We start from the raw sequence: 23,826 nt of genomic DNA, 5'->3' as shown, positions 1-23,826 counted from the left end.
AACAACAGGTGTGTATTTATTATTTTTGTTATTTTTTACACAGTGTTTAATTTAATTCTAGCGCCATCTACGTTGCAATAGACGAGGAAAGTCTAAAAACTGAAAAATCAATACTACTACCATAGCAGGGATGCAAACCCTCGCTGTAAGCTTGCTGGTTTGGTAGAGTTGAAACGAGCGGTGAAACTGTTCAAGGAAGGTGTCCTCACACCCCTTTTCTTACTTCCCTCTCACATGCGTCTCATCCTACCGCAACGCATTTCAAACCATTTGGGGTGTTTTTCAAGCTGAATTCCAAATGCGCGTTTTCTTTTTCAGCGTATGACGCTCTGAAAATGAAACGGGGTGGTGACCAAACGAAAAAAAGGGTTGGAACAATTGGCGTGGTAGACACTTGTAAAAATACAGATAAAATAAGTGAAATTGAGTAGAGGATACACAAAAAACACATCAAATACAATTTATTAAATTTATTCTTTTTATTTTTCAATTTTAGTTTTTGTGGTAAAAAGTTTGATCATAAAAAAATCCTCTAACTTGTTTCTAGTTTTGTCAGTGGCTAGTATTAAAGATTCAAGAATAGATCCCACAAAAAGTGAGGAAATAACTTTTCAGCCATGCCAATCACCAAAAGCAAAAAACACAACAACGAAACTTGTTAGCTGCATAAAATATCTCGTTCTAGTCTAGTGACTCTACGAACGCTGGATACTTGTGTCACTCATTCGGCTCTTTTAATTATCTTTTCCGGAGTACTATTTTTGGGCGCAGCGCAAATTTATGCAAATAACGGTGTGCCGCTTGTCGCTATTTTCGCCCCCGCCTTCGCTCTGTTTCGCTCCCTTTTTTGCTGTTCCTCGGGCGTCGGCGTCGCTTTGTGTTCTGTCATTTTAGGCTGCGTCCAACCGACACCCTGCAATGGCATCGCCGAGTTTAGATCGAGCTTCTTTTTTTCTTTGAATGTTATCCAACGGGAACAGCGCCGCAAGAGTCAGTCTGAAACTAGATTAGAAAAAAATTAGTTCGGAGTGAAAAAATGCGCCCTGTGCAAAAATTGCATATGGAAAAAGTGCGAAAATCTAAAATACCTCCAATGTTTTCGGAGCGTCAGTGCACTGCGTGCGGCCTACGCGTTGAATAGAATTTTAGGGCTGGTTGAGTGATTTTTTGCAACGCGCGCTCGCTGCACATTTTTGTTTGGGTTATGCAGGCAGGGCGGCAGCCATCCGCAGCCCGCTTACCGCCGCCGCCTACTGCTTTTGGTATTTATAGAGCCGCAACGAAAATTGAGTTTTGGGCGGCCTATGGTTTGGGCGCAAGTTTCAGCTTGGAGTGAGTCTGAAGTTTGCTCTGCAACTAAACTAAAAACACAGTCCACGTCCAAAACGACAGTAAAACAAGAGGCAAATTTATTACTTCCAATGAGAAACTAAACGACACATAAATAATAATTTTAAACATCAAATTTAATAAAAAAATAACCAAAAAACTTTCATTAATTTAAATTGAATTAAAAAAAGTCACTTTTGTCGAAAAATACACAACGTACTCGTAAACTAGAAACAATATAGTTGCAGGTTGTAGAAACCAGACAAACTCAACCATCAGAATATGTACCCAAAAACTGTTTGCATTTTAAATGAGACCCAATCGCATTTTTTCACAACTTTACTCACACCCGACGCCTGAATGTATGCAGCCAACACAGCATGTGTCCACTATGACGTCGTCTCTGCGCATCGTCAGAGAAAATTACTAAATTTGTTTTGACACGATGTCAAGCTATCGACGCAAGAACGGCCATTACTGACACAGCACAAAATAAAACGAAGAAACAAAATATAATATAGCATGGCAGGAGACAATTATGTTGAACATGCGCACATTTTGCGCGCAAACATTTTTAATTATTTTTTAATGAATACTAAGCACAACAGCAGCAAATCCACGTTTCGCCAATATATTAACACATACAGGATGTACCTATACTGTAGAAATTTTTAATTTACTGCTAAGGTATTAGATTGATAAATATTTAATTATATCAATATTCCGTATAATAGGCATTTCTCAACCAAGTAAAATCCCTCCGTACACACACATACGATCATCCTCCGTATGTCCGCAAGCCTAAAATCCTAACAATCCCAACGCTTCGAGCCCATTTCGGGACGAGAATGACGTACGCAGAGATAATATGTTCGGGCATCAGACATATTAAATATATGCAAATTAGGACACGCACGGCGGGCAGCCGCTCGACGCTTCGCGCTGCCGAGGCATTTCGGCGTATTTTAGAATTTCATATTTCACGCACATATCACATATACCAACAGACGCGTGCATGAGCTAGTGCGTGGTATGCGCGCACACGAAGTTTATAAATTAGATTATCGACATTCTTTAAAATTAATTCATAAATATGGATGAATGCCCGCGGGCGTATTTGCGTTCGAAATATGTGGAAAATGAACTTTGCCGGCGCGCATTGGCATGGCATGATGTAGGCTCGTGTGCGTTGCGCGCTAAATACACATGTGCGCCTGCAGTATGCGCGTGCGAATGAAACGAAAGACGACGAGTGATGCACACACACACACACGTGTATTGTGGGTTGCGTCCTCGCCGACGTCCTAGTGCATGCAGCGTGCACGATGAGGATGAGGTCCTCGCCGGGCCAGACAAATTTATACAAAACGTACGATCGTCCTAGCTGCGCTTCGTACGAACACATCCTGTCGGCTATTTCGCCTCGCGCTATACAACGTTTGCCACTACTCTTCATCCGTCCGTCTATGCCCCACGACTACAACGTATGCAACCAAACATACAGTATGGTTATTTATAATATATTAAAACAATATATTTATTATAAATAAATTAAAATTACGCAATATTTTTGTATATTTTATCAAAATTTATGTTTTTGAAAGAATAAATGAGGTTATGTTTACCTAATGACGTTTATAACCTTGAATATGATAATTTATTAATTATGTTGAGATTTAGGAGCATACTGTATGTTGTAGTTGTATTTGCTTGCGCAGCTTTTGCAGTTTTAGCCGCTTTCGAGCAATGGCCGACGCAGAGAGAAACGCAAATCACATAAACGTTCCCGAATATTATTAAATTTTGATATTTTGAAAGGCACGCAGCCCGGGCGGGCGTATATAGTGAAGTATTCAAAACACACTCGAATCGAAACTCAAACATTTCTGAATATTATGTTGCCGCCGCTCTGCGTCGGAGGCCTGGTGCGTTTCTGATGCGTTGCGCGCTGAACAAACGTAACGAAACGTTAACGCCGCGCAAACGTAACAAATAGAATGGAATAAATTTACCTTCCATTTTGTTCGTGCGTGCGCTCAACGTAAATGCTCTTGTGTCCATTGGCGAGTGTTATTAAATTTCATGTTCGTCGGCGTATCACATAATGATGAAAACAGAAGCGCGCGTTCGACATTCGTCAAATTTGTAATTTACTGATTTGTAACCGTGTCAGAATTATTCATTTTATATAATACCAAGTTTTACGTGATAGAAAATGGAAGATTTTGAAAAGATGCACTTAGTATTGCTACAGAAATTAATTCAGTAATTTAATGAGCTTCAATTTGCGTGCAAAGTGCAAAAGATATTCGAACAAACGCCAGCGTTACATTCCGCTGAGTAGTCATGTGAAGTCATGTGAAAACGTCGAGGCGAGCAATTATTCTTCATTTAGTTGCCGGTTTCCGTGACTGCCAGCTTCTAAGCCACTCTCTGTGGTTGGAGCATTTTAAAATACAGTTAACGGTTTTAACTGAAAAGCGGCGTTGCTTTGGCGAAATAACGAAGTTAAACGTTAATCTGTATTGTGTGTTGCATAACACTGCATTTCATCTTTATATGAAGCTTGTAATGTAAGTGTAAGTTGGGTTATCTACAATATTTCATATAAAGTGACAATTTATCGTAGACTATTATTATATTCATGTCTTATCATTCCTTATCTGTGCAAAAACTTTCACCCCCTTTTGAATGAAAGAACTTTCCTTATGTGTGATGCGAATAAAGTTGATTATCGTGTAGTCTTTCAACCTTTTTCGCCCATCACGCGCACGCGGCATTGTGCAAGGGTAGCGGTGAAGAACGTGCATGGCAAGCGAGAGGGGTGAAACTTTTCGGAGCCATCAAGCAGACGCACAGCCGCGCTCTCACATGCAAATAGAAAACCAGCGTAGGTTTATACACACACACACTCACACTGACACACACAGAGGGAGCGCACTTTTGCGGCTTTCCATCGCACATCGCACATGGCAGCGGCGTCCAGCGGCGGCCGGAGCAAAACTCCACCCCTTGCGTTTTTCATCAACGGCGCGCGTAGCAACGGAAGAGAACCCGTCGTGCACGAGCGACGGCCATTTTCACTTGCATAACTTACACACAATCTACTCGCTTCGTGTAACCACACCCTTCTCGGTCCAAAAATTCACTAAAAACTGAAAATTTTCAAATATTATCACTCAAAACACAAAATAATAAATTAAGATTTAAAAAAATGTTTTTTAAGGGTTACAAGAGGTAATTATTAGAAGGGTGTATTGTAGACAGGTCAAACACGTCCCTGAAGACGACCGCGCACGTTCCACCGCACGTCAGATCAGGTTTGAACGCGTGCCAACACGTGCCAATGTCGGGAAAGTCAACTGACCCTTATTAACCCTCCCGGGATGTGTTTACCACGTCTTAGGGGATTGTATAATGATATTTATTCAATATTACTCACTTTTTTCAGTGTTTCACTGCATCCTCGAAGCGGGAAATTGATTTACTTTGAAGGTGACTTTCTGAGATGTTACCAAGAGACACTTAACACATTAGATGTCACAATGACCAAACAGTCTGATCACCGACACCGGCAGTGCGGCCGGCACGAAACACAACATTGGGAAGAATCAATCGCTACATTTGTAAACAGGGTTGTCACATCGGGACGCCCGCCGCCGATTCCCTCCCTCCTGTCCTCCGCCTCTCCGGCTGCCCCGCACATGCATGCGAGCGCGTGTAACACCGTCCCCATTTGGTTATTGGCTCATTGCTATCATTGATTGAGTATTATTGTTTTGGAATGCGCGTTTTTAAAACTCCGCGAACAAACAGCGCGTCGCCTCCTCTTCGAGTGCGCGCTCGCTTCGACGCAGCGCCATGGACAGAGCTAGCGGAATGCACACGAGAAGAGGGTGGGTATGACGTATGCAACAGTTTTTTTTTGCTTATTTATTATTTTGTTCCCGACGCTCTTTTTTTTCGTGCTGGCGCGCCTTTTTTTCGCTCGCCGTTCGAAGCTTTATTTTTATTTCGATTCGTCGATTCTGTTTTTTATTATTTTCATGTGCGTTCGTAAATATCCACTGGCAGTTACAAATCATCCCCTTCTCCAACACATATTCCTTAAAAATAACCAAAACAAAAAAAAATTCCAATTAAAAACAAAAATTAAATTTATGACAATAAAATTAATTAATTAAATATTATCACATGTAGGTCGATTTGTAACACCCTGTATACACGTGAATTTGTTTGGCTATATTTGCGTGTGTGCATTTTTTTTTTATTTATATCGTTTGATTCGCACTCATACCTCGTGTCTCGCCTCGCGCGCTCGCAACGCGAGGCCCGCGAGCGAGGTGGCGTGCAGCAATTTTTCACTTTTCAGTCTGTCGTTCGATTAGAGAGTAGCCAGATGCATTAAATGGGGGGCGGCGGATGCGTTCTTAAAGGTGCCACAAACATACAGATCTTCGCGGTGTGCGCGCGCGACCACCACCATGACACCTAACCTCGAACCGCAAACACCAGCGCCCCCCTGCAACTAGCACGTGTTTTGAATTCCAACCGAATGTTCCGAATGCATATCGCGACGTGCTCAACTTATTACTTAACTGTGAAGCAACTTCTTTTTCATAAGGTAAGTGAATTATAATTAATTATAATTATTTAAAAAAAAAACGCCATCTAGTGGGTTATAGTGGAATGTATTTAACCTAATTTTGTGCGTATTTAAATTAAAATGATAATTTTAAGCGTTTTTCAAGTTAGATAAACAAAATTTACAAAAAAAAAATAACAAGAGATAGGTGGATCTCGACGTTGATGCAAACGGTGCAAGAACAACGTTCCGCGGTTTTTCCTCCGTTTCACATTTATCTTCCTCGTCCTAACCCAGGCGTAGGTTTTTCCTTGCCGGCACGTCCGAGTTGAAAAATAACTCGCCCTCAGTACACGCGCGCCGCTCTTTCTTTTTGCGCGCATATAATTTAACAGTCCCCGCGCATGCAAAACATGTGAAAAGCGGCGCATAAATCGTGCGCCCCAAAGAAAACCGCCCGCGATTTATAAAGTTAATGCGATTATTAATCTAAAACCCGGGACGCGTGGTTTTGCAGAAAGAGCGCCTGAGCGACGGCCAGCGAGAGATGTCCGTCTCTTCAGGGTTTAGAGTTTGTGGCTTTTACGAGGGCGGCTTACGTTTTTTATTGCCTCGCATGGTGTCCGTCTTTTGAGCAGGGAGCTAAACGGCATTGTTGATTGCCGCTTTTGTTGGTCGTCGCTGGTAGTCGGGATACGCGTGGTTTTTATACGCGGTCTGCGCAGGCCGAACGCCTCATTACCAAGGTTCTCTTCAGGCATTTTTTGCTCTCCGTGTGTGTGTTTTTTTTTTCTCTGCGCGTTGTGAGTTACAATGTATACGCCTGAAACTCAACCTCAAAACCGCTTGGCTATTCGGGGTTTAAAATGATAGCGAAATGGTGTTGTGGGACGGGATGGTTTGTCAAAAAGGCAAGTTTAGCAAATTACGATGACACAACGTCGGGGCCGGACGACGCATGAAAAAACTCGACGATCAAAGGATTCGGGCTTAACGAGAGACTGATAAAGTTTAAATGAGAATTTTCCCCTGTTTAGAACGGCGCGACGTGGCGATCCTTCGATCTTTGCATGGGGCGCAGAAAGGGATTTGGCTAGTCGGTCGATCCGTTAATTAAAAGCACGATGCTGTATTATTTGATCCATTAGCTGCTCCTCCGCATGACTTGCAATCAGCGCAAAGAGCAAAAGTTGAATTATTTAAGTAGCAAAGAGGTTTTTCTTCAGAAAAATGTCAAAAAAATTAGAATCTTCGATTTTTTTAAATTTTATGGTTGAAATTATTTAGGTTAGTCAGTTTTGGATAGAAAATATTAAAGTTTAAATTCGTGTAAATCCCAAGAATGTTTTTTGCAATTTATTTGGCAGTATTTTGATAAAAACTCAAAATTTAAATTGCAAAATGTGAATTTTAGTAAGAAAGATGATAAAAAATATTGTAATCTCCTGTTTGGTAATAATATCTCCTTCATTTTGGTATTATAAATTCCAAAATCGTGCTTTTCAAAAATTTTGTTTTCTAAAAACGTTTTTTTCTGATTTTTCAAGATTCTAAGACAATTTTCTTGCAATTTACTTGCAAATATTATAAAAATATACAAACGTTTTCGTGGGGTTTAAATAACAGACTGTTTTTCAATATTTTTGCCAATGTTTTGCGTCTTTTTGCATTATTTTTTCACGGTAACAACCTTTTTGTTTCGCGCGCTCGATTCTTTATTGTTTCTGCATTGAAAACCGAAAACCGATTTCGACACAATGATATAGTGGTCGCAGCCTCCCAGTCGTTATGGCTTTCGGCTTTTGTGCTCACTACTAGCGAGCACAACACGCAAACGTGGACGGAGAATTATGACTGGGAGGAAGGCGGCACATTCGTAATTCTCAAAATATACGAAATGTTTGAATTATAATATTACCCCAAACTAACTAATACCAATTAAATATATTTACACCTTACTCAAAGCTCATAAATTTACAAACAATATTTATTCAAGTCATAACTTCTAAAATCTTAAAATAATAAAATATTTGAAACACACTGTATGTTTCCCCAACGCAGTTTTGGCCGTGCATTGCACTCGTTTCGCTTTATGCGACTGCAATTTTCCGTGTAATTTATTTTTAAATAGTTCGGGTTTATAAAGACCAGCATGGCACTCGTAGGCTTTGCATACGAATGCCCCCCGATGCTCCACACGCATTACGCTTCAGTCGTGTCCGAAAAATCCTTCACATTTTCGAATGCGGATAGTTCTAGTGTGCGGCTGCTTGCAGGTGGTGCTCACACCGTTGTCGTAGGCCTATACGTCCGATACAAATCGCAATCCGATGGCGGGCTCGTCACGGCGGGATTCACCTGGATTAGTGGCCGTTTCAGACCGGGACTAACCGTCCACTGATTGATACGATACACTCGGCCCGTTCGCATGATGGATACGTGCGCTCCGTACGTGTGCGGATGAAAAACGCGCCTACGAATCGCCTACAAATCGCATTTCTATAGCGCGCGCGTCGCCTCTCATTCATATTCATATTCAAATCAAACGCATGAAACCTGAAGGATTTCGGCTCGAAATTGCCTTCCAGGCCTATGCCAACTTCATATTAACTCTCAACATTGATGTATGACTTTCTGTCGAATCAGACGCAATTGAAGGTCATCTCAATGTTATATCTATACATGGATAAAACAAGTTTTATATGGGAACACTGCATTATGGATGCAATGTGTGTTTGACCGACACGCGCATTGTTTATATTTTATTATTATAATAGGTGAGCGCATTTTACGTTTCCGACTAGCTTCAAAAAGCGAACGCGCGCATTATTTTAGGACGGTTGGTCGACAGACCATGCTACTCCCTTGTGTTGCATAGGTTTTTAGCTCAAACCGTCCGGAACACAAAAGCGCGACGCATCTATTGTTCGTTTTTGCATAAATGTATGACTTTTTCGGTTTCTGCCTGCATATTGGATTCAGATTATTAATTATTTTTTTCTTTTTCTTATTTTTTATTTCCGAAATGATTGAGTCATCATTTATCTGGGTGGATATCATTAATCCTGTATTTTATACACGTTTTTTTATATGAGTTTTGCGTTTAATGCCGAAAAGTTAAACTTAAATGCGCATAAACGACGCCATTTCGTAGTCGTTCGGCCATTATCCTCGCCAGTATTTTAAAGAAATAGCCGGCAGTTAGGCCAGCGTATAATGGTCCGGCTAACGCCTCCTGCATTTAATTCTCTCGCCGCCTCCAGGCTGAATAATGTTTAATCTAGACTTTTTGATAAGTGCGCTGTTTTTGTTGGTGAAAATTTTTGTTTTTGAATGCATGATGCACAAAGTTTAAAATGACACTTTTAGTGCAGTTTTGCCGCCGCCGCGGACGGAAAAAAGTAAACATACACTCTATCGCGCATATAATTTCGTGCGCGCGCGAGAGTCAGACTCACGAACTCGGTTTCGGGTTTGTTTAAACAGCGGTCACAGTATTAAATTACTCTCATATTTTTTACAGTGTCCTAAGCACACCGTTTAAAAATCGCACTCAGACGCACGCGGATTGTACGCACGCGCACGCACCGTACGCACACACCAAGTGCTTTGAAGCACGTTTGAACCCACACACTTATACACTAGGTGTGTAGTGTGTGCAGTGTGCGATGCAAAGAGAAACGAGTTCGTAGGTTCGTTCGATAAAACCGCCGAGCGCAGACAAGCGAGATAGCACTCGGATGCCGGCGGTGGGAAAAAGAGACAAGAGGTTTGCGGGCACCCGCGTAGGCGGGCACCGGGAAAACTTTGGATTGGTGGAAAACTGTGCGGGGAAACGCCGAAAAAATAAAAATCCCACACCCCCGGGGGGAATATCGCTGTGAGTGTGTGTGTGAGTGCCCCTCACGTTGCCGCCTCCCCCGCCACGGCCTGGGGAAAAGCGTGTGTGCTGCGCGCTTTTGTAAGAGTGCGGCGGAGAGGCCGACACCGCCGCCGCCGCCAGGGTGGAATGGCGGAGAGGTCGTGTTCTCGCCGCCGCACACGCACGCGAGGGCGCAAACATTATTTTTGGATGCCATAAATTTGCGGGAGCTCCCCCGTTCTATAGGCGCTACCATGAGGCTAGAATAAATATTTTCCAAAGAGGAAAATGTTAAGGACTTTGCATTTCGCACACGCACAAAGCGGGGAGCGGCAACTTTGAAAGTTCTCACACCACGCCGCCAAGACAAACGCGTCGAATGGGGGCCGAATGGATTCTCTAAACTTTCGGAATTGTATGGTCGACGAGCACGAACAAAATGCAGGTGGAGTGAGGAATGAGAAAACAGGAAGAGTGGGATGAGAATTTGTTGGAATGAGGAATGAAAGAAGAAATTAGTGGTGTGAGGTTATGTGCGTTATGTGCGTAATATAGCATGTTTAAAATTCAATATTTTCTACATTACGCTGGATTTTTTTTTCTCTCTGCGCGCTGCGCGTTGCGAGAAAGTTGGGAAAAATTTGTAGAGACATTAGCATAAAAGTATATTTCATTTAATTGGTCTCCACATCCTATGCGCATGTTTCTACGCTCTTAAGCGAGCGAAATTTATGGCCGGGCACTTCGCCATCCACCGCAGTTACCCTCCGAAGAGCATTTTGCATATTAGCATATTAAGAACTCGACCGTTTGTTCAGGACTTTTCGCTCGTTTACTCCGACTTTTTCCTTGCGCGCAAAAAGCTGAAATAGACTAGCTTAAATACACACACTCGCTCGAGAGACGACGCAAAGCGACACGAAACGGCCCGAATCCTCTTCTGCATGATATTTAAAAACGAGTTACACACGCTCGAGTTAAATCATTAAAAAACTGCGCCATTATCATCGCAGAACAAACGCCGCATACGAAAGCACACCTTAAAAATTTTGATATAATTTACAATTTATTATCAGCCTTGCGCGCAGCCCGAGCTTAATGAACGCCAAAGCGACGACGCAAAATAAGCATTTCACCCATTTAACTCATTAACATTTTCCACTCTTAATTTTAATTGCGTTTGCTGTTATTTTATTACCTCGGTGCTCCTGATGCTCGTTTTCTACCTCTGCTGAGTTTATTTTATATTTTATAATCGTGGAAAACACTTTAACAAAAGCATTGATAACATTTTCTTAAAATTTATTTAAATTTTTTAAACTAATTTTAATTTTAATGCTTCTACACTTGAAACGACATTCTTTGGTAGACGAATAGCATGGAAATTTATCTTCCGAAATCGTTGGAGGTCCGACGCAGGAAGTGCGGGGCCGCAAGAGCGAAATAATGGATTTTTATGCCGGAGCTCCGGAATTACCCAATTGCTCACTGTCAATGCCCCAAAGACACATTCGCATTAACAATGTCTATAGAGCGGAGTTAATAGGTTCCCGCTCTGCCACTGTGCGCTTGCCATTGCCGTCCATTGCCGCCGCCGCCGCCTCGTCTATTGCGCTCGGCGTGTGCGTGAGGGGGCCACGTGTGGACGATTGTGTGCGTTGTATGAATGTGTGGAGTTCGGGCGGATGGCTATTAAAGACCATCGAGTTGTATTACACTTTACGGAATCAATTTTCCTCGTTTTGGACGTAACGCGAAAGGCGAATGGCAATGGTAATGGCTAGCGCCCCGTACGACGACGAACACTAGTTGGACCCGACGTTGAGTTACATGCGCTGGTATTTTACACATTGTATGTGAATATGTGGGTGTATATGTGAACAATATGCGTATGTGCGGCTTCAGCGGGTGCCTTCGACGTCGATCGTTCAGTTTTTCGACCTTTTTTTATATCTGCGAGTTTACCAAACGTATTTACAAACAATTTTTCAAAATATCTACCAATATACAGAAGAAATTTGATGAATAAGTCACTTAAATAATGATTTTTCTTTAGTTTCGTGATGAATTTATGGTTTTTAAATTTTTTACTATTAAATATTGCATGAACACATTGTATATTTGCGTGTATACTGTGTAGACGTACAATGGTAAAATGGCACGAACGGAGGGCCGACATTATTCACCTATTTCACCTTTATCACCTCCCCCGTTCGTGCGGAAACGACGAGAATAAAATCCGAGACGGGAATCGTGCGCAATTGCCAATTGCGTTTTGCTATCAAGCGGACGCATAAAGAAAAGTCATTTAAAATTGATTTGTTGCCAACAGCTGCTCAAAATAATTGTATAGCAATATTATATCGCCATAGCAAGACATAACCTAGAAATACATAACTGTCAGGCTAGCACATTACATAACCTCATTTGACATTAATTAAAAATTAAAAAAAAAATAAACAAAGACTGATTTGCGTGTAAATCAACTTCTAACTGTCAATTTTGTTTCTTTAGAGGTTAAGTATACTTGATAACCTAATTTTTACGGATTAAGTTATGTTATAGATAGAATTAATTAAAAAAATGATTTAAATGATTTAAAAATGATACAAAAAGAAGTATGAATACATGCACAATTAGTAGTGCGTTTCGTGTGTTCGTTCCACTGAAATTGCAGATGATGCTGGTACGAAGCGTCGTTAATAACAGACAAAAGGATGTTGAAAACGCGAATCCCACGCGGAGCGGAAAACGCGCAAACGAAACGTAACGAAAACGCATAAACATAAAGCTCCTCTCGGACGTAAACACGCACGTGCTAATTAATTTCGCCTTTATTTGCCCGTGTTGCCGCGCCGCCGCCGCCGCCCCCCGCGCCCCACACTACAAGCGCAATCCAAAGAGAGGTGTGCAGACTATCCATATCTGTATCTCTGTATAGTTGGCAACTATAGCAGGAACTACCGCTAATGCTTTATGTGCGATTCGAGGAATAACAAAATGTAACCGTTGTGTGTGGGTTAATAAAATTTGATATTGTTCTAACGGCCGCGCGTATACCTTTGTGCAATTAAGTATATATTTTACTCATCGCAGTTTGAATGCAGCTGGAAAAGCGCTTTTCTGCGCTCGTGACTGGCGCTAATTTATGTGTATGTTTGTAAGTACCCAGAAGCATAGAAACGAGTATTATACGCATGGTGGATAATATTAATGTAGACGGCGTGCGGATATTTGTAATGCATATTTATACGTTGCTTATCCAGCAATATTAAAACGGAGCACGCGTTTTCAATTCCGACAAATTAATTTGGCCACGGTCTGCGTGTGATGAGCGTCGAGGCGGGTTTTGCAATGAACAGCGCGTTTCTATCATCACGAATTTGTTTGATATTAGAATCCGTCAACTAAAATGTTTTTAATTTTTTATTTGTGCAAAGAAAAAGGAAAGTGTGAAAAAGAAGTTGCCTACCTACTTGTTAATGACAACCATGTCAGTACAAACACTTTCTAAAATATTTTTTTTTATTTTTGAGATTTTTAAGTAAAAATGACCTCAAAATCTTTTAATATTGAATAATTTTTAATTTTTTTGTTTTTTCTTTACCCTGAACTGCAGAATAATTGCTAAAATATCAAAAAAACCAGAAAAACGTTCAATAATCAATTATTTTTAAGGTTATGTTGTCTGACATGGTTTTCTTCGTTTGACAGCTGTCAAATTACATAAATTTCAATGCAATTCTTCTAAAATTACTTAAAATCAATTTATTTTCTTTAAATTTCAAAATTAAACAGATTTAAGTCAATAATTAATTAAAGATGACATTTATTAACGACTGCAAACAAATTTCGCCAGGACAACTAGTACAATATAGCTATATCTGTGGTGAAATTGAAGTAAAGCGTTTGTCAGAAGTTAATTTCGGAAATTTCAATGAATTAATATTACATTTTGCATAAACACATACAAATCGTACAAAATATGTAATAATATAGCATGCAAACATCAACAAAAACAACCCACTCGCATCTCCGCTCTTTGCCTTTGACATTGCCTTCTATCAACATTTATATCCCCGGATATAGATACGCCTGCAAACTGAATATTCGTGCCAAAAACACAAACAACGCCGCGCGCCAGATATTTAATATAATATGTGGAAATTTGTGTACGTGCACAATGTAGACATGGCGGGCGTTAACGTGCTTCCTAAGCGTAAATAGACGTTAAAGAAGACACCGCTCTCATACACATGTGTGTAGGCGGGCGTACTCACAAAGATAAATAAATAAATAAGCGCGGCTTTATAAATTTAATATGATATTCAGTTAATTAAATATGCTCGCCGCTCGTGTGGACACCTGCTGAGCCGAACACACACACACGTTGAACGCGCTGCCGACTTCATAATAATAATTACGTTTTGCTCGATTTTCCTTCTACATGCATAATTTGGCTGGGAATGAGCTTGGATGAATAAAATATCGAAAAATAATTTTTTTTAGATTTTTGAAAATATAGGCAACCAAACATACATTTTACATAAAATATTCACCTGTCAAAAATTTTTCTCCAAAAAAATAAAACTAATCAAACTAATGTAACGTACACAAATTAAATTAATTATGTTTTGGTTGCTGCTCTATAAGTTGTTCAGTTTTAATAGTTTTAATAACATTTCAAGTGGTGGTCGATGGTACACACACACACGTATACAATGTGTTTCGCTGGTGAGTCGAAAAACCGATTAGCGCATATACATGCATCCGAACATATTTAAATATGTAGTCATTGAGCAATGCAAAAAACTCCGTTACCCACACATGTGTTCAGCTTGTAGTCGCCCGCGGTAATTATAAGTGTGTTAATTACAGCACGCTTTATATTGTATATGATCTGGACGCAAGCAGCAACAAGCAGCTGAGCGCGCGATGTGTTGGTCATTCGATTAACGCGATTCGTACGCGAAAATACGAGTTGCGCGTATTTGTTATTGCAAATATTGCGCAAGAGCCTTTTGTTGGCGTAATGCGCCTGGAAACTAATTCAAATTTATAATTAGAAAGTTTGGAGAGTTGAAATCTGACAGGTGGAAATATCAAGATGGTATTTTTGTGAAAATCTAAGGTCTTTTGATAAAAATAAAGTTTTTTGTTGAAAAACTCAATAAAACCGAAAAATTAAAATTTTCAGTCGAAAAATTTGATTTTAAGCAGAAAAACAAGAAATTCATCAAAAATTATTTTTTTCTTTAATTTTATTACCTAAATAGAAATTTGCAAATTTAGGAGTTTTATATTATCAAAAACTTCAAAAACTTTATATTAAAACATTGTTTATCACGTTTTTTAAAAGAAATTCACCAAAAACCAATTTTAAATGCCAAAAAACGCTGTTTTTCTATTTTTTTAATGAAATATACTAAGTTAGTGTTTGTAGGCAACTTTTTTAGCGTTGTCAGTAAAAGCAAGGAAGTGCGCCGGACGTTAATTTACAGAATGGCGGGTCATTTCTCAACGGAGCAATACCTTAAATGCGATAAGTAAAGTTTGAGCGTAATGAACGCCAGCATTCGCACAAAATATTCCTCCTATCTCTGAAAGCAAGTCCAGGCGCGCAAAGAGTATGAGTACGACGAGGGCGAAAAGGGAACATGGCCGCCTTTAACAGCACAACGCGGCAAACACACACACAAACCCCTACACACCAGCGTGAGGAACGCAAAGGGGACCCGGAGGTCATCCATCAAGACCCCTTTGGGCACCAGCGCACTCGTCCGCCCCGCTGAGCGTCTCACACCATCTCGCACCGAAAACTCAAAGTTTCCGTGCGCGCCATGGCGGTTATTTGCCCCTCACACAACCCTTCCACCCACAAGCACATGCGTGCATGTAAATTTCCTCTGCTTCTATGTGTGGGTGCGTGTGTAAGGGTACAAAAGATACACAGCTCCTCACACCGCTCGCCAACTCCTCCAAGCCCTCCTTTTGCTGCTTCTGAATTTAGGTGTGTGCACACTCCACGTGTGGGTGCGGGCGCGGACTTAGGGGTTCTCAAAATCTCTCCCTAGTCCCCATGGCCGCACAACCGCAGTGGGTGGGCCGGGCGGTCGGCACGAAAGCAAAGTTGCGCGGGTCTAAGGGATGAGAAGATTTCCATGCCCGCGCGCCGCCAGAGAAAATGGGGTGCCGCGCGCCGCGCTCGAGTTTAAATCAATAAGATGGCGAAGCACACACACTCGGCATGCGTGTTCGTCGCGCGTCGTTTTGCGTATTTAATAAAATTTTTTGTTCATCGTGTCAGCGAAAAATTTCACCATTCTTTAATAAAAATAACCTACGCGTAAATTAAATGAAGATTTGCTTTGGTAGGCAACCAACATCACACGCACTTTTATTTCCTGGCTTTATATCAGCTTATCTGAAGAGAAATTTTATTCACCGGTGTTATTTATTTACTTACGTATTAGGTATATTTAAAGTTGTTTAATATTTATTTATTGTGAGGAAATATAATTATATTCAATTGTTAATATGAACGGGTAATTAAATATGCTGCTGCTCTCGTGTCTATTAATCAAATCATTGATGCAATTAGATTCGAACCGCATAGACCATCCCTCCATACCGCACGCTTCCACATGTCAGTGTCGTTTGTATCTGTTGGGTTGGTTTTCTGTGTGTTTGTGTGGATATATCGATGATACGAGCTTATTTTGACTTAATTATTGCTACGTATGCGAGATAATTGCTAGTTACTTAAGTATGTATGCTTTAATTGCGTGGGTTATAATTAAATAAACATAAAAAACTAAAAATCCGAGAAATGATAATTACCTAGATTAAATTCTCATTTGAAAATCCATTAAGCGCACGTTTCGCTCCATTCACGGTCAACAAGAGGGTTGGATCTCCAATGGAAACTCTTTTATAAAGCTTTTCAATGCTTCTTTGCTCAGCGCTGCTATTCACGGTTCGTTAAAGCAGTTTGCAATCCGTGTGTGCACTGAGAGAGCTTTTCCTGACGAGACGGAACAGTCTAAAGATGTCTTCGGGGCGCTTTCAGAGTTAGTCTTTAATCCGCTTGTCCGGAGTTTTCCTTTTTCATGTTCGTCCTTTGCTATGTGATTTTACACGCTAGGCGAGCAGATTTAATGGACAGGATGAGGAAAAGTTCTTTCGCTCCAGTGTACATAACCAAAAAGTATTTTTTTGCAAAATTTCTGAAAAAAATTAAAAAATATTAGAAAAAAACTTATAAAATAGTTTTTTAATTAAAATCTAAATTTTTAGTTACTTAAATGTAAGTAAAATACTATATTTTATTAACTACCGTAAACCTAACCCCTTTTCAAAGCTTTTTTGATCAAATTTTACTAAAATACTGAGAAAAAAATTAAATTTTGGCTGTAAAAATGATTTTTTCTTAAAATCTTAATTTATATTTCTTTTAATATATGTTAAATACTATACTTTATCAACTGCCATAAACCTAACCTCTTTTCAAGGCTGTACAGACAAATTGTTAATAAATTCCTTCGCAAAAATTTAATATTTGGCTCTAAAAATGATTTTCTTCTTAAAATCCAAATTTATATTGTCTTAAATATACGTTAAATACTATATTTTGTCAATTTCAATAACCTAACCTCATTTAAAGGCCCCCCAGATAAATTGTATTAAAATTTAGAAGGATTTTTAATGCCCGGTTGTAACATGCAGTATATAAAACTGTGCGCCAGACCCAAAAACGCGAAAACCAAAACGAAAATTGTTTAATTATTAAAAGCGTTTGCAGTAACCGTATCGTTTCGGTTATGATCGCGTGCGGCTATTATACCATGTTGCCGCACGCACGTGCACGCACATCGTGCGCATGAATGTGCGGGTGGCAGCACTTCGATGGTGTTGTGGGCTATTGATAATAATTTTTAACCAGCGGCGGCAAAAAAATAAAACGGTGCACGCGGGCCCGACCGACAAAAGCGAAAATAATACGCAGACCGACAATACCAACGACCTGCCGCAAAACTGCGGCTCTGCTTATAACGTCGCAAAATGCACACTCATACAGAAAACACGCCAAAAAAACGCGAACCGAAACGAAAAAAAAAACCACGCAGTTGTGTCATGCGAGTAGGCAGTAGGTATTTGTCCTTTTTGGTTATATTTTTATATGTTATATATGTACATTTGTAAAATATTGATAAACGAAATAAATTTCAATGCCGGATAGAGGTCGTCGGCAACACCGCGCGCGGAAAAAAAATCAACAATGCAACAGCCTTGAATCGATGTATAGGCAACACACCCTACAACTAAATCGCTTTTTTTTCTGTATTCTATTCATTTCTTTTATTCTGATGCATTTATGCGATGCCTGCGGCTATAAACCGGGCACACAGCAATAAATAATATTTTTTTCATTGAAACAATTTATGTATAAATATTATTACGCGATAGAAAAAATTCTCCGATGTGCATCTCTGTGCGGCCGTGCATTTTTCAATGCTATTTATAAATGTCACGTGTGTATGTGTGTATGCGTACGTCACGGGCGACGTGCGCAAATTTTTTATATTTTTATCCGCGCGCGCCCCTCGCTGGCTGCCAAAACGCGAAGGGGCATCGTTAACTATCCGTGATGCATCACGCAATGAATGTATGACCATCGCATTGCATCGCACATGTGCGTGTTGCGCGCAACTATAGAAAATAGCCGAAAACATAGCATGGAGGTGCGGCGCGGTTGAATGAGTTCCAGCGCCAGCGACCATCGGGAGCTGGAGCGGAGAATAGGCTCGATCGAGTTTTGTGCACTATTTATTTAATAATAAATCATTGCAAGTATCTATGCGGGTGCGGTCGGCAGCGAATACGACGTTGCACGTTCATTGGTCGCACGCGGACAAAAACTGATGTATGAATTGTTGTGTTTTTAGCTTTGCAAAGCAAACTAATGTTTAAAATTTATTATTAAATTCTTTAACCGCGGATAAAAAATATTTCGGCTGCATTCCGACATATAAAATGCTTTAAATGATTTTTTTAACAAAAAAAATCATAAAAAATTAGAATTAAATAAATTTCTGAAGAAAAATTACAATATTTTACTTGGTTATTAAGTAATTAATTAAAAAATTAAATAATCTAATAATTATTCGCACTTAAAATAAACAGAAGTGAAAATATATCATTTTAACATATAAATAATTAAAAATTTAGATGATAATTGTAAGATTTTTTGTTAAAAAACTTTATATTTCACTATCGCATATGAATTAAATATATAATTGCGTTTCCATCCGAATTTGCTCGTGATGCTTAAATATATTCCAGAATTTGACGTTTTAGTTTGCTCAAATCGCATAAAAATTCATGAAATTAAGGTTTATGCAATATTTTATTCATCACAACTATACACCTACAAAAATATACTGCAATACAAACATATTCTATCCTCAAATAATTAAAACTAAAATCATTTAAATTTGATGTAGATTAAAGTCTTATTTTTTTCATATTCCGCTTTTTGGTTGATCACTAATCAGTTGGAAATAAATATTTATAAATGACTTGAAATTGTTTGTCAATGCGGTACCCATAGTCCAATCTACACAAATTTCATGGATGTGGAATGATGCAACTTGCGTTTTTCACCGTACGATGATGCATTTTGCAATGTGTGCGCAACGCGAACATGAGATCATGAAATATTCATACAATTATTATTTTAATATCGCCGAAACCGAAACTTTTCTGCACACACTATACTCGTGCACATGCACAAAAGCTTCAACCAAGCTTGTGAACGATAATACACACACACACACCAACAATACATCTATATATGTATATAACATAGCCGCCGAACGTTTTATACATTTTTATTAAATTCATAATGTTATTAGAATATTATGTGTGGCAATATATGTGCTGCGTCGAGTGTTGACGCTGAAAGTGAAGCGGAAACTAAAGCTTGAAGCCGTCAGGCGGCCCAAAGCCGAAGCAAAAGCGATGCGTATTAAAAAAATATTAATATTTTTTTACGTCTCATTGTAGTTTATGTTTATGCGGCGCTCGCGCACCGCGTGAGCATGCAAACAAACGAAAAAAACACACAACGCGCGCGCGAGGCGCACGCCGTTCGCGGAAAATGTTAATTTACGCAATGGCCGCACGCATAAAAACATAACAACAATAATAATACATAAATATTTCACATATGCACATCACGCTGGTGCGTTTGACGAATCGAAGCGCATCATGTCGTCGACACGCTTTGGATATAGTTGTAAAATATCAATGAACATTTGGTTATATTTATTTATATCTGTTTTTTGTTACTGTGAGGCGATAAGTTGCATAATTTGTTATTAAATTTGTTTAATTGATGATATAATTTTTGTTGGAATAATAAATTGGGTAATATTATGATTATTGAGTGATTTTTTAATAAACAACGTGTAAAAAATGTGTTTTTATGCACTAGTCGATAATTAACTTTACGCATTAGTAATAAAATTTTTAGTCATTGGAATAAGAATAAGTTTAACATTTTTATTACATTTTTGAAGTAAAACAAAAATATTAATATTATTTTAGTTATATTGTTTATAATCGTGTTTAAAATGACTTTTTCACACTTGTGTTTAAAGTAACTCATTTAAACATTCAAATTAGAAGGTTTTAGTGATAAAAATTTCATTTAACGACTGAATTTCACCGAAAAAATCTTTTTCAAGTGCAGCAAATTTTTGTTTAATAAATAATTTATTAAAATGAGCGCAATGCGCTGGGCACAACAATGACGAGACGATATTGAGATCGATTCGAATTATCATATTATAAATTTCAATGAATCGGCGTTGGGGACACGCCAAACGATCAGCCGAACACGGCCACGATGCATCGGCACCATCGATGAATGATATGGTAATCGGCGCCAAAACGATGCCATATGTGAACTGGCACTACGTCTCTGTATGTGTGTGTGTTAACGTGTTAATGTGTGTAGGTCAAACACCTACAAATCGTGTATGAATGAGTTTATCATGAATTAATTAATGTGTGTCATCATTTTCTACACGTGCCAAACGGTTTTTCTTCAAGCAATAGCAAAAAACTCATTTTATGCACTAGTGCGTAAAATGCACACTTTTTTAAATTTTGTGTAAAATATTTTGTTTTACAAAAATATTGCTTATTATGATTATGATGATGTAGCAATCTGACATTGTTCACATTTTCATGAATTTTCCACCAAAGTGAAAAGAAATATTGCCGCCGGCGTGACAATAATAAAAACGTCTATTTTATTTTCTCTAAGGCACACATGCACGCCCGAGAAGAGCAAGAAAAGTATGGCATGAAAGCGAGTTTTGCAGCGCGCGCGCTTCGCACATTAATCTGTTTTATGCGGGCTAACGTCCGTCCAGCCCGGCTCCTCCACCCTGCGTTCGTTTTTCGCTGCGCACTGCCTCGCTCCGTCCTCTCGGGGATTTTTATTCATCTTTTAGGCGGATTATGCAAGTAATTTAAATTCAGCTAAGGCGAGGAGACGTGTTATTTTTCACGTTCCTCCGGCAGAGATTAAAGCAATATTTTACAAGCTTCGCAGAGCGAAATTAAAGTTTTTCCTCTGTGCCGCCCGCCCACCACCCACGCGTGTACCACACCCTTACTTACACACACACACAAATATACAAACGTAGAGACGTACGGTTTGTGCGAGCGCCAAAGTTGCGTTGTTCGTTTTTCATTTCGTATTCGTCGCCCGCTGCCTTTTCCGACTTGCAGGCGCTCCAGTCGGCAACTCACGACTCATTTCTCATCGTCCACCCACTGGCAACCATGTCTTTCTCTCTGCCATCCGCCCGGGAGCGGGTTGTAGCCATTGGAATGAGAAGTGGGAAGTTTCAGGAGGTTTTGAAACGACGTGTCGTTTGCGCGCGTGGAAAAGAGTTTGAACAGAGGAAAACAGGGATGCTCGTCCAAGAGAAAGGACCTTATCTGCTTTAATGCGAATTTATGAAGCGAGCTTTTGCGTTTTTCGTCCTTTTACTTTATATTTATGACTTGAAACCCAAGCGCGCGCACAAAAGCTTTTCGCACCGAATGCTAAGATATAAAGATTAAATTGCGCTTGGAGAAAAATCGGTTTTCCTCGTGCGCACGCGGTGCAAATTGGATTTGGATTGTAACTTTTAATGGCCGGGCTTCGTTCAACACTCCCGATACTTAAAACTTTCTGCTATATCCATTTTGCTATGGTATAGGTAAAAAAAACGTAAAATTACTGGTTGAGAAGCTCGGGTGGAAAAGTTATAGCGCCATTTTACCTAAATCACAGGTCTGTAAGTCCCTCTAATGACCAAGAGTGGTATGGTTTTTCGTTTTTTGCCGCTGGCTGTGAAAAGAGGTCGATAAATTACGGTCTGATCCCAAGTGCACCGCCTGCTCCCAGCAATTTTGTCTCAAGATCGTTTACGCTTGCTTTTTTCCTCTATCTCTGTTTTGCGCGTGTGATGCTTTTGTAAATTTGCGATTTGCATATTTTATGATTGCCGCGGGTGGACCACCCCCCACCCGGTCTTATAGCGAACCATCGCTTCAGCTTTAACTCGTTCCTACTTTTTGCGATATCCTAAGCTTGATCGTTCGGCATTAATGACACCCGAGCTTCGGTTTCGGCCATGTTCTACTTCTTTCTCGCTTTCCAACCGATGCATCTCGCTTGTTTAGCTTGAAGTCCCCTTGTGTTTCGTAAGCCCCCTTTAACGTCGCATACATAAACACGCGCGTTGCGTTTCTGCCGACTCACACTCTTTGGAAATTCCGAAAATTTTAAGAGTGTGAGGCGAGTTAGAAACTTTATACATTCGCGCAGCGTGGTCAAGGGAGTTCTCTGGTGATAGAGGATGGGAATATATGTGACTGTCTTTCTCTGCGTTGTTATTACTCGTCTCCCCCGCGTTTATGTGAGTCGATCAGCCGGTTGAACCGGTCTTCCGTGGCGACGCGCAGAAGTGACCTGCATGTATCCCCCTCTTCTGTGTTTTCCTCCTTCACTCGTTTCACTCTTCGCACTCTTCTCTGCACGCGGCAGGATCAAGAGGGAGGGTTAAACGCCCCACTCTTATAGTACATGGAGAGCTTGCTCCTTAGCAGGACGAGTTTTTCCGCCTTTTCCGGCGTTGGCCAATCGGCGTGCGCGTCTGATGGGCGGTCATCCCCAGCTCTCCAACCTTTTTTTTTCCTCTTACTCTTGCGCTCTTTCAGCGCGGTCTGCACGGTTTCAAGCTCACGACGCACCACGCCGCGCTCGGGCTGGGCGTATAGTGGGGATGGACGCTGCAAGGCTGTGGGTCGACGGTCGACGCACCGACCGAACGAACGCCAAACCTAGGCTTAAAAAGCTCTCCCTTGATCCGGCCGCTTTAAAAATACATAGCTCGCCTACTACATGCTTTTCGTACTGTACGCAAAACTTCCAAATGGCTACCTACCCCCAGCCATTACCGACAGCGCCAAATTATACCGAATCTACTACATACTAGAAAACCCGCCGAAATTTCACGACGTATAATTATACGACAAGAGATTTGGCATCATAATTAAGAAGAACAATGCATAATGGCGTCGCTGCTGCTGGTTGTGTATATGTGGTTGCGTGTTTGTGTGCTCGAATAGCTCAAAGCTCGAGCCATTATTGTATCCGCTGGCTTGCGCACTGGCGCTCGGCACTATTTAAAGAGTTTCATTATTTATCGCCCGAAGGCCTCGAACAATGCAGCAAAAAATTGTCTATGAATGCGCGCGGCCTTGCGCGCCGAATTTTCGAGCTTTTTCGGCCAACAGCGAGGCGCGAACGCATGTGCTCGTGTGCATTTCTATTTCGAGGCAATAACAGCGTCGCTAAAGCAGGAGCCGGGCCCCGATTAATAGCTGTAAATTTGTATAAGTCCGAAATCCGGCAATAACGTGCGCGCCTAGGACCGATGTCACATAGAAAATGCGCGCTCGTCGCCAAAAGCACGCGGAAAAC

General features: G+C 40.3%; 2 long non-coding RNA genes across 2 annotated transcripts in view; both read right to left on the bottom strand.

The window, feature by feature from the left end:
- Nucleotides 1-455: 455 nt before the first annotated feature.
- On the bottom strand, nt 456-4,942 carry LOC135798556 (uncharacterized). Its single transcript, XR_010549742.1, has 3 exons — nt 4,772-4,942; nt 4,246-4,484; nt 456-1,002 (listed from the first exon to the last, which is right to left on the bottom strand). It is a non-coding gene; the product is annotated as an uncharacterized lncRNA (long non-coding RNA).
- A 123-nt stretch (nt 4,943-5,065) lies between these two features.
- The window catches only part of LOC135798557 (uncharacterized), a 33,824-nt gene continuing 15,063 nt past the window's right edge, over nt 5,066-23,826 (bottom strand). The window contains exons 4-5 of the long non-coding RNA XR_010549743.1: nt 16,617-17,002; nt 5,066-5,435 (exon numbers count right to left, since the gene is read on the bottom strand). This is a non-coding gene — a long non-coding RNA (uncharacterized lncRNA). The remainder of the gene's footprint in view (nt 5,436-16,616; nt 17,003-23,826) is intronic.

The sequence above is a fragment of the Atheta coriaria genome, unplaced genomic scaffold, assembly GCF_025399875.1.
Source record: "Atheta coriaria isolate IRGN ID8LTWV9N9 unplaced genomic scaffold, Caltech_Dcor_3.1 hic_scaffold_9_pilon, whole genome shotgun sequence".
In the NCBI taxonomy this organism is placed as follows: Eukaryota; Metazoa; Arthropoda; class Insecta; order Coleoptera; family Staphylinidae; genus Dalotia; species Dalotia coriaria.
This window is presented reverse-complemented; position numbering and strand designations above follow the sequence as displayed.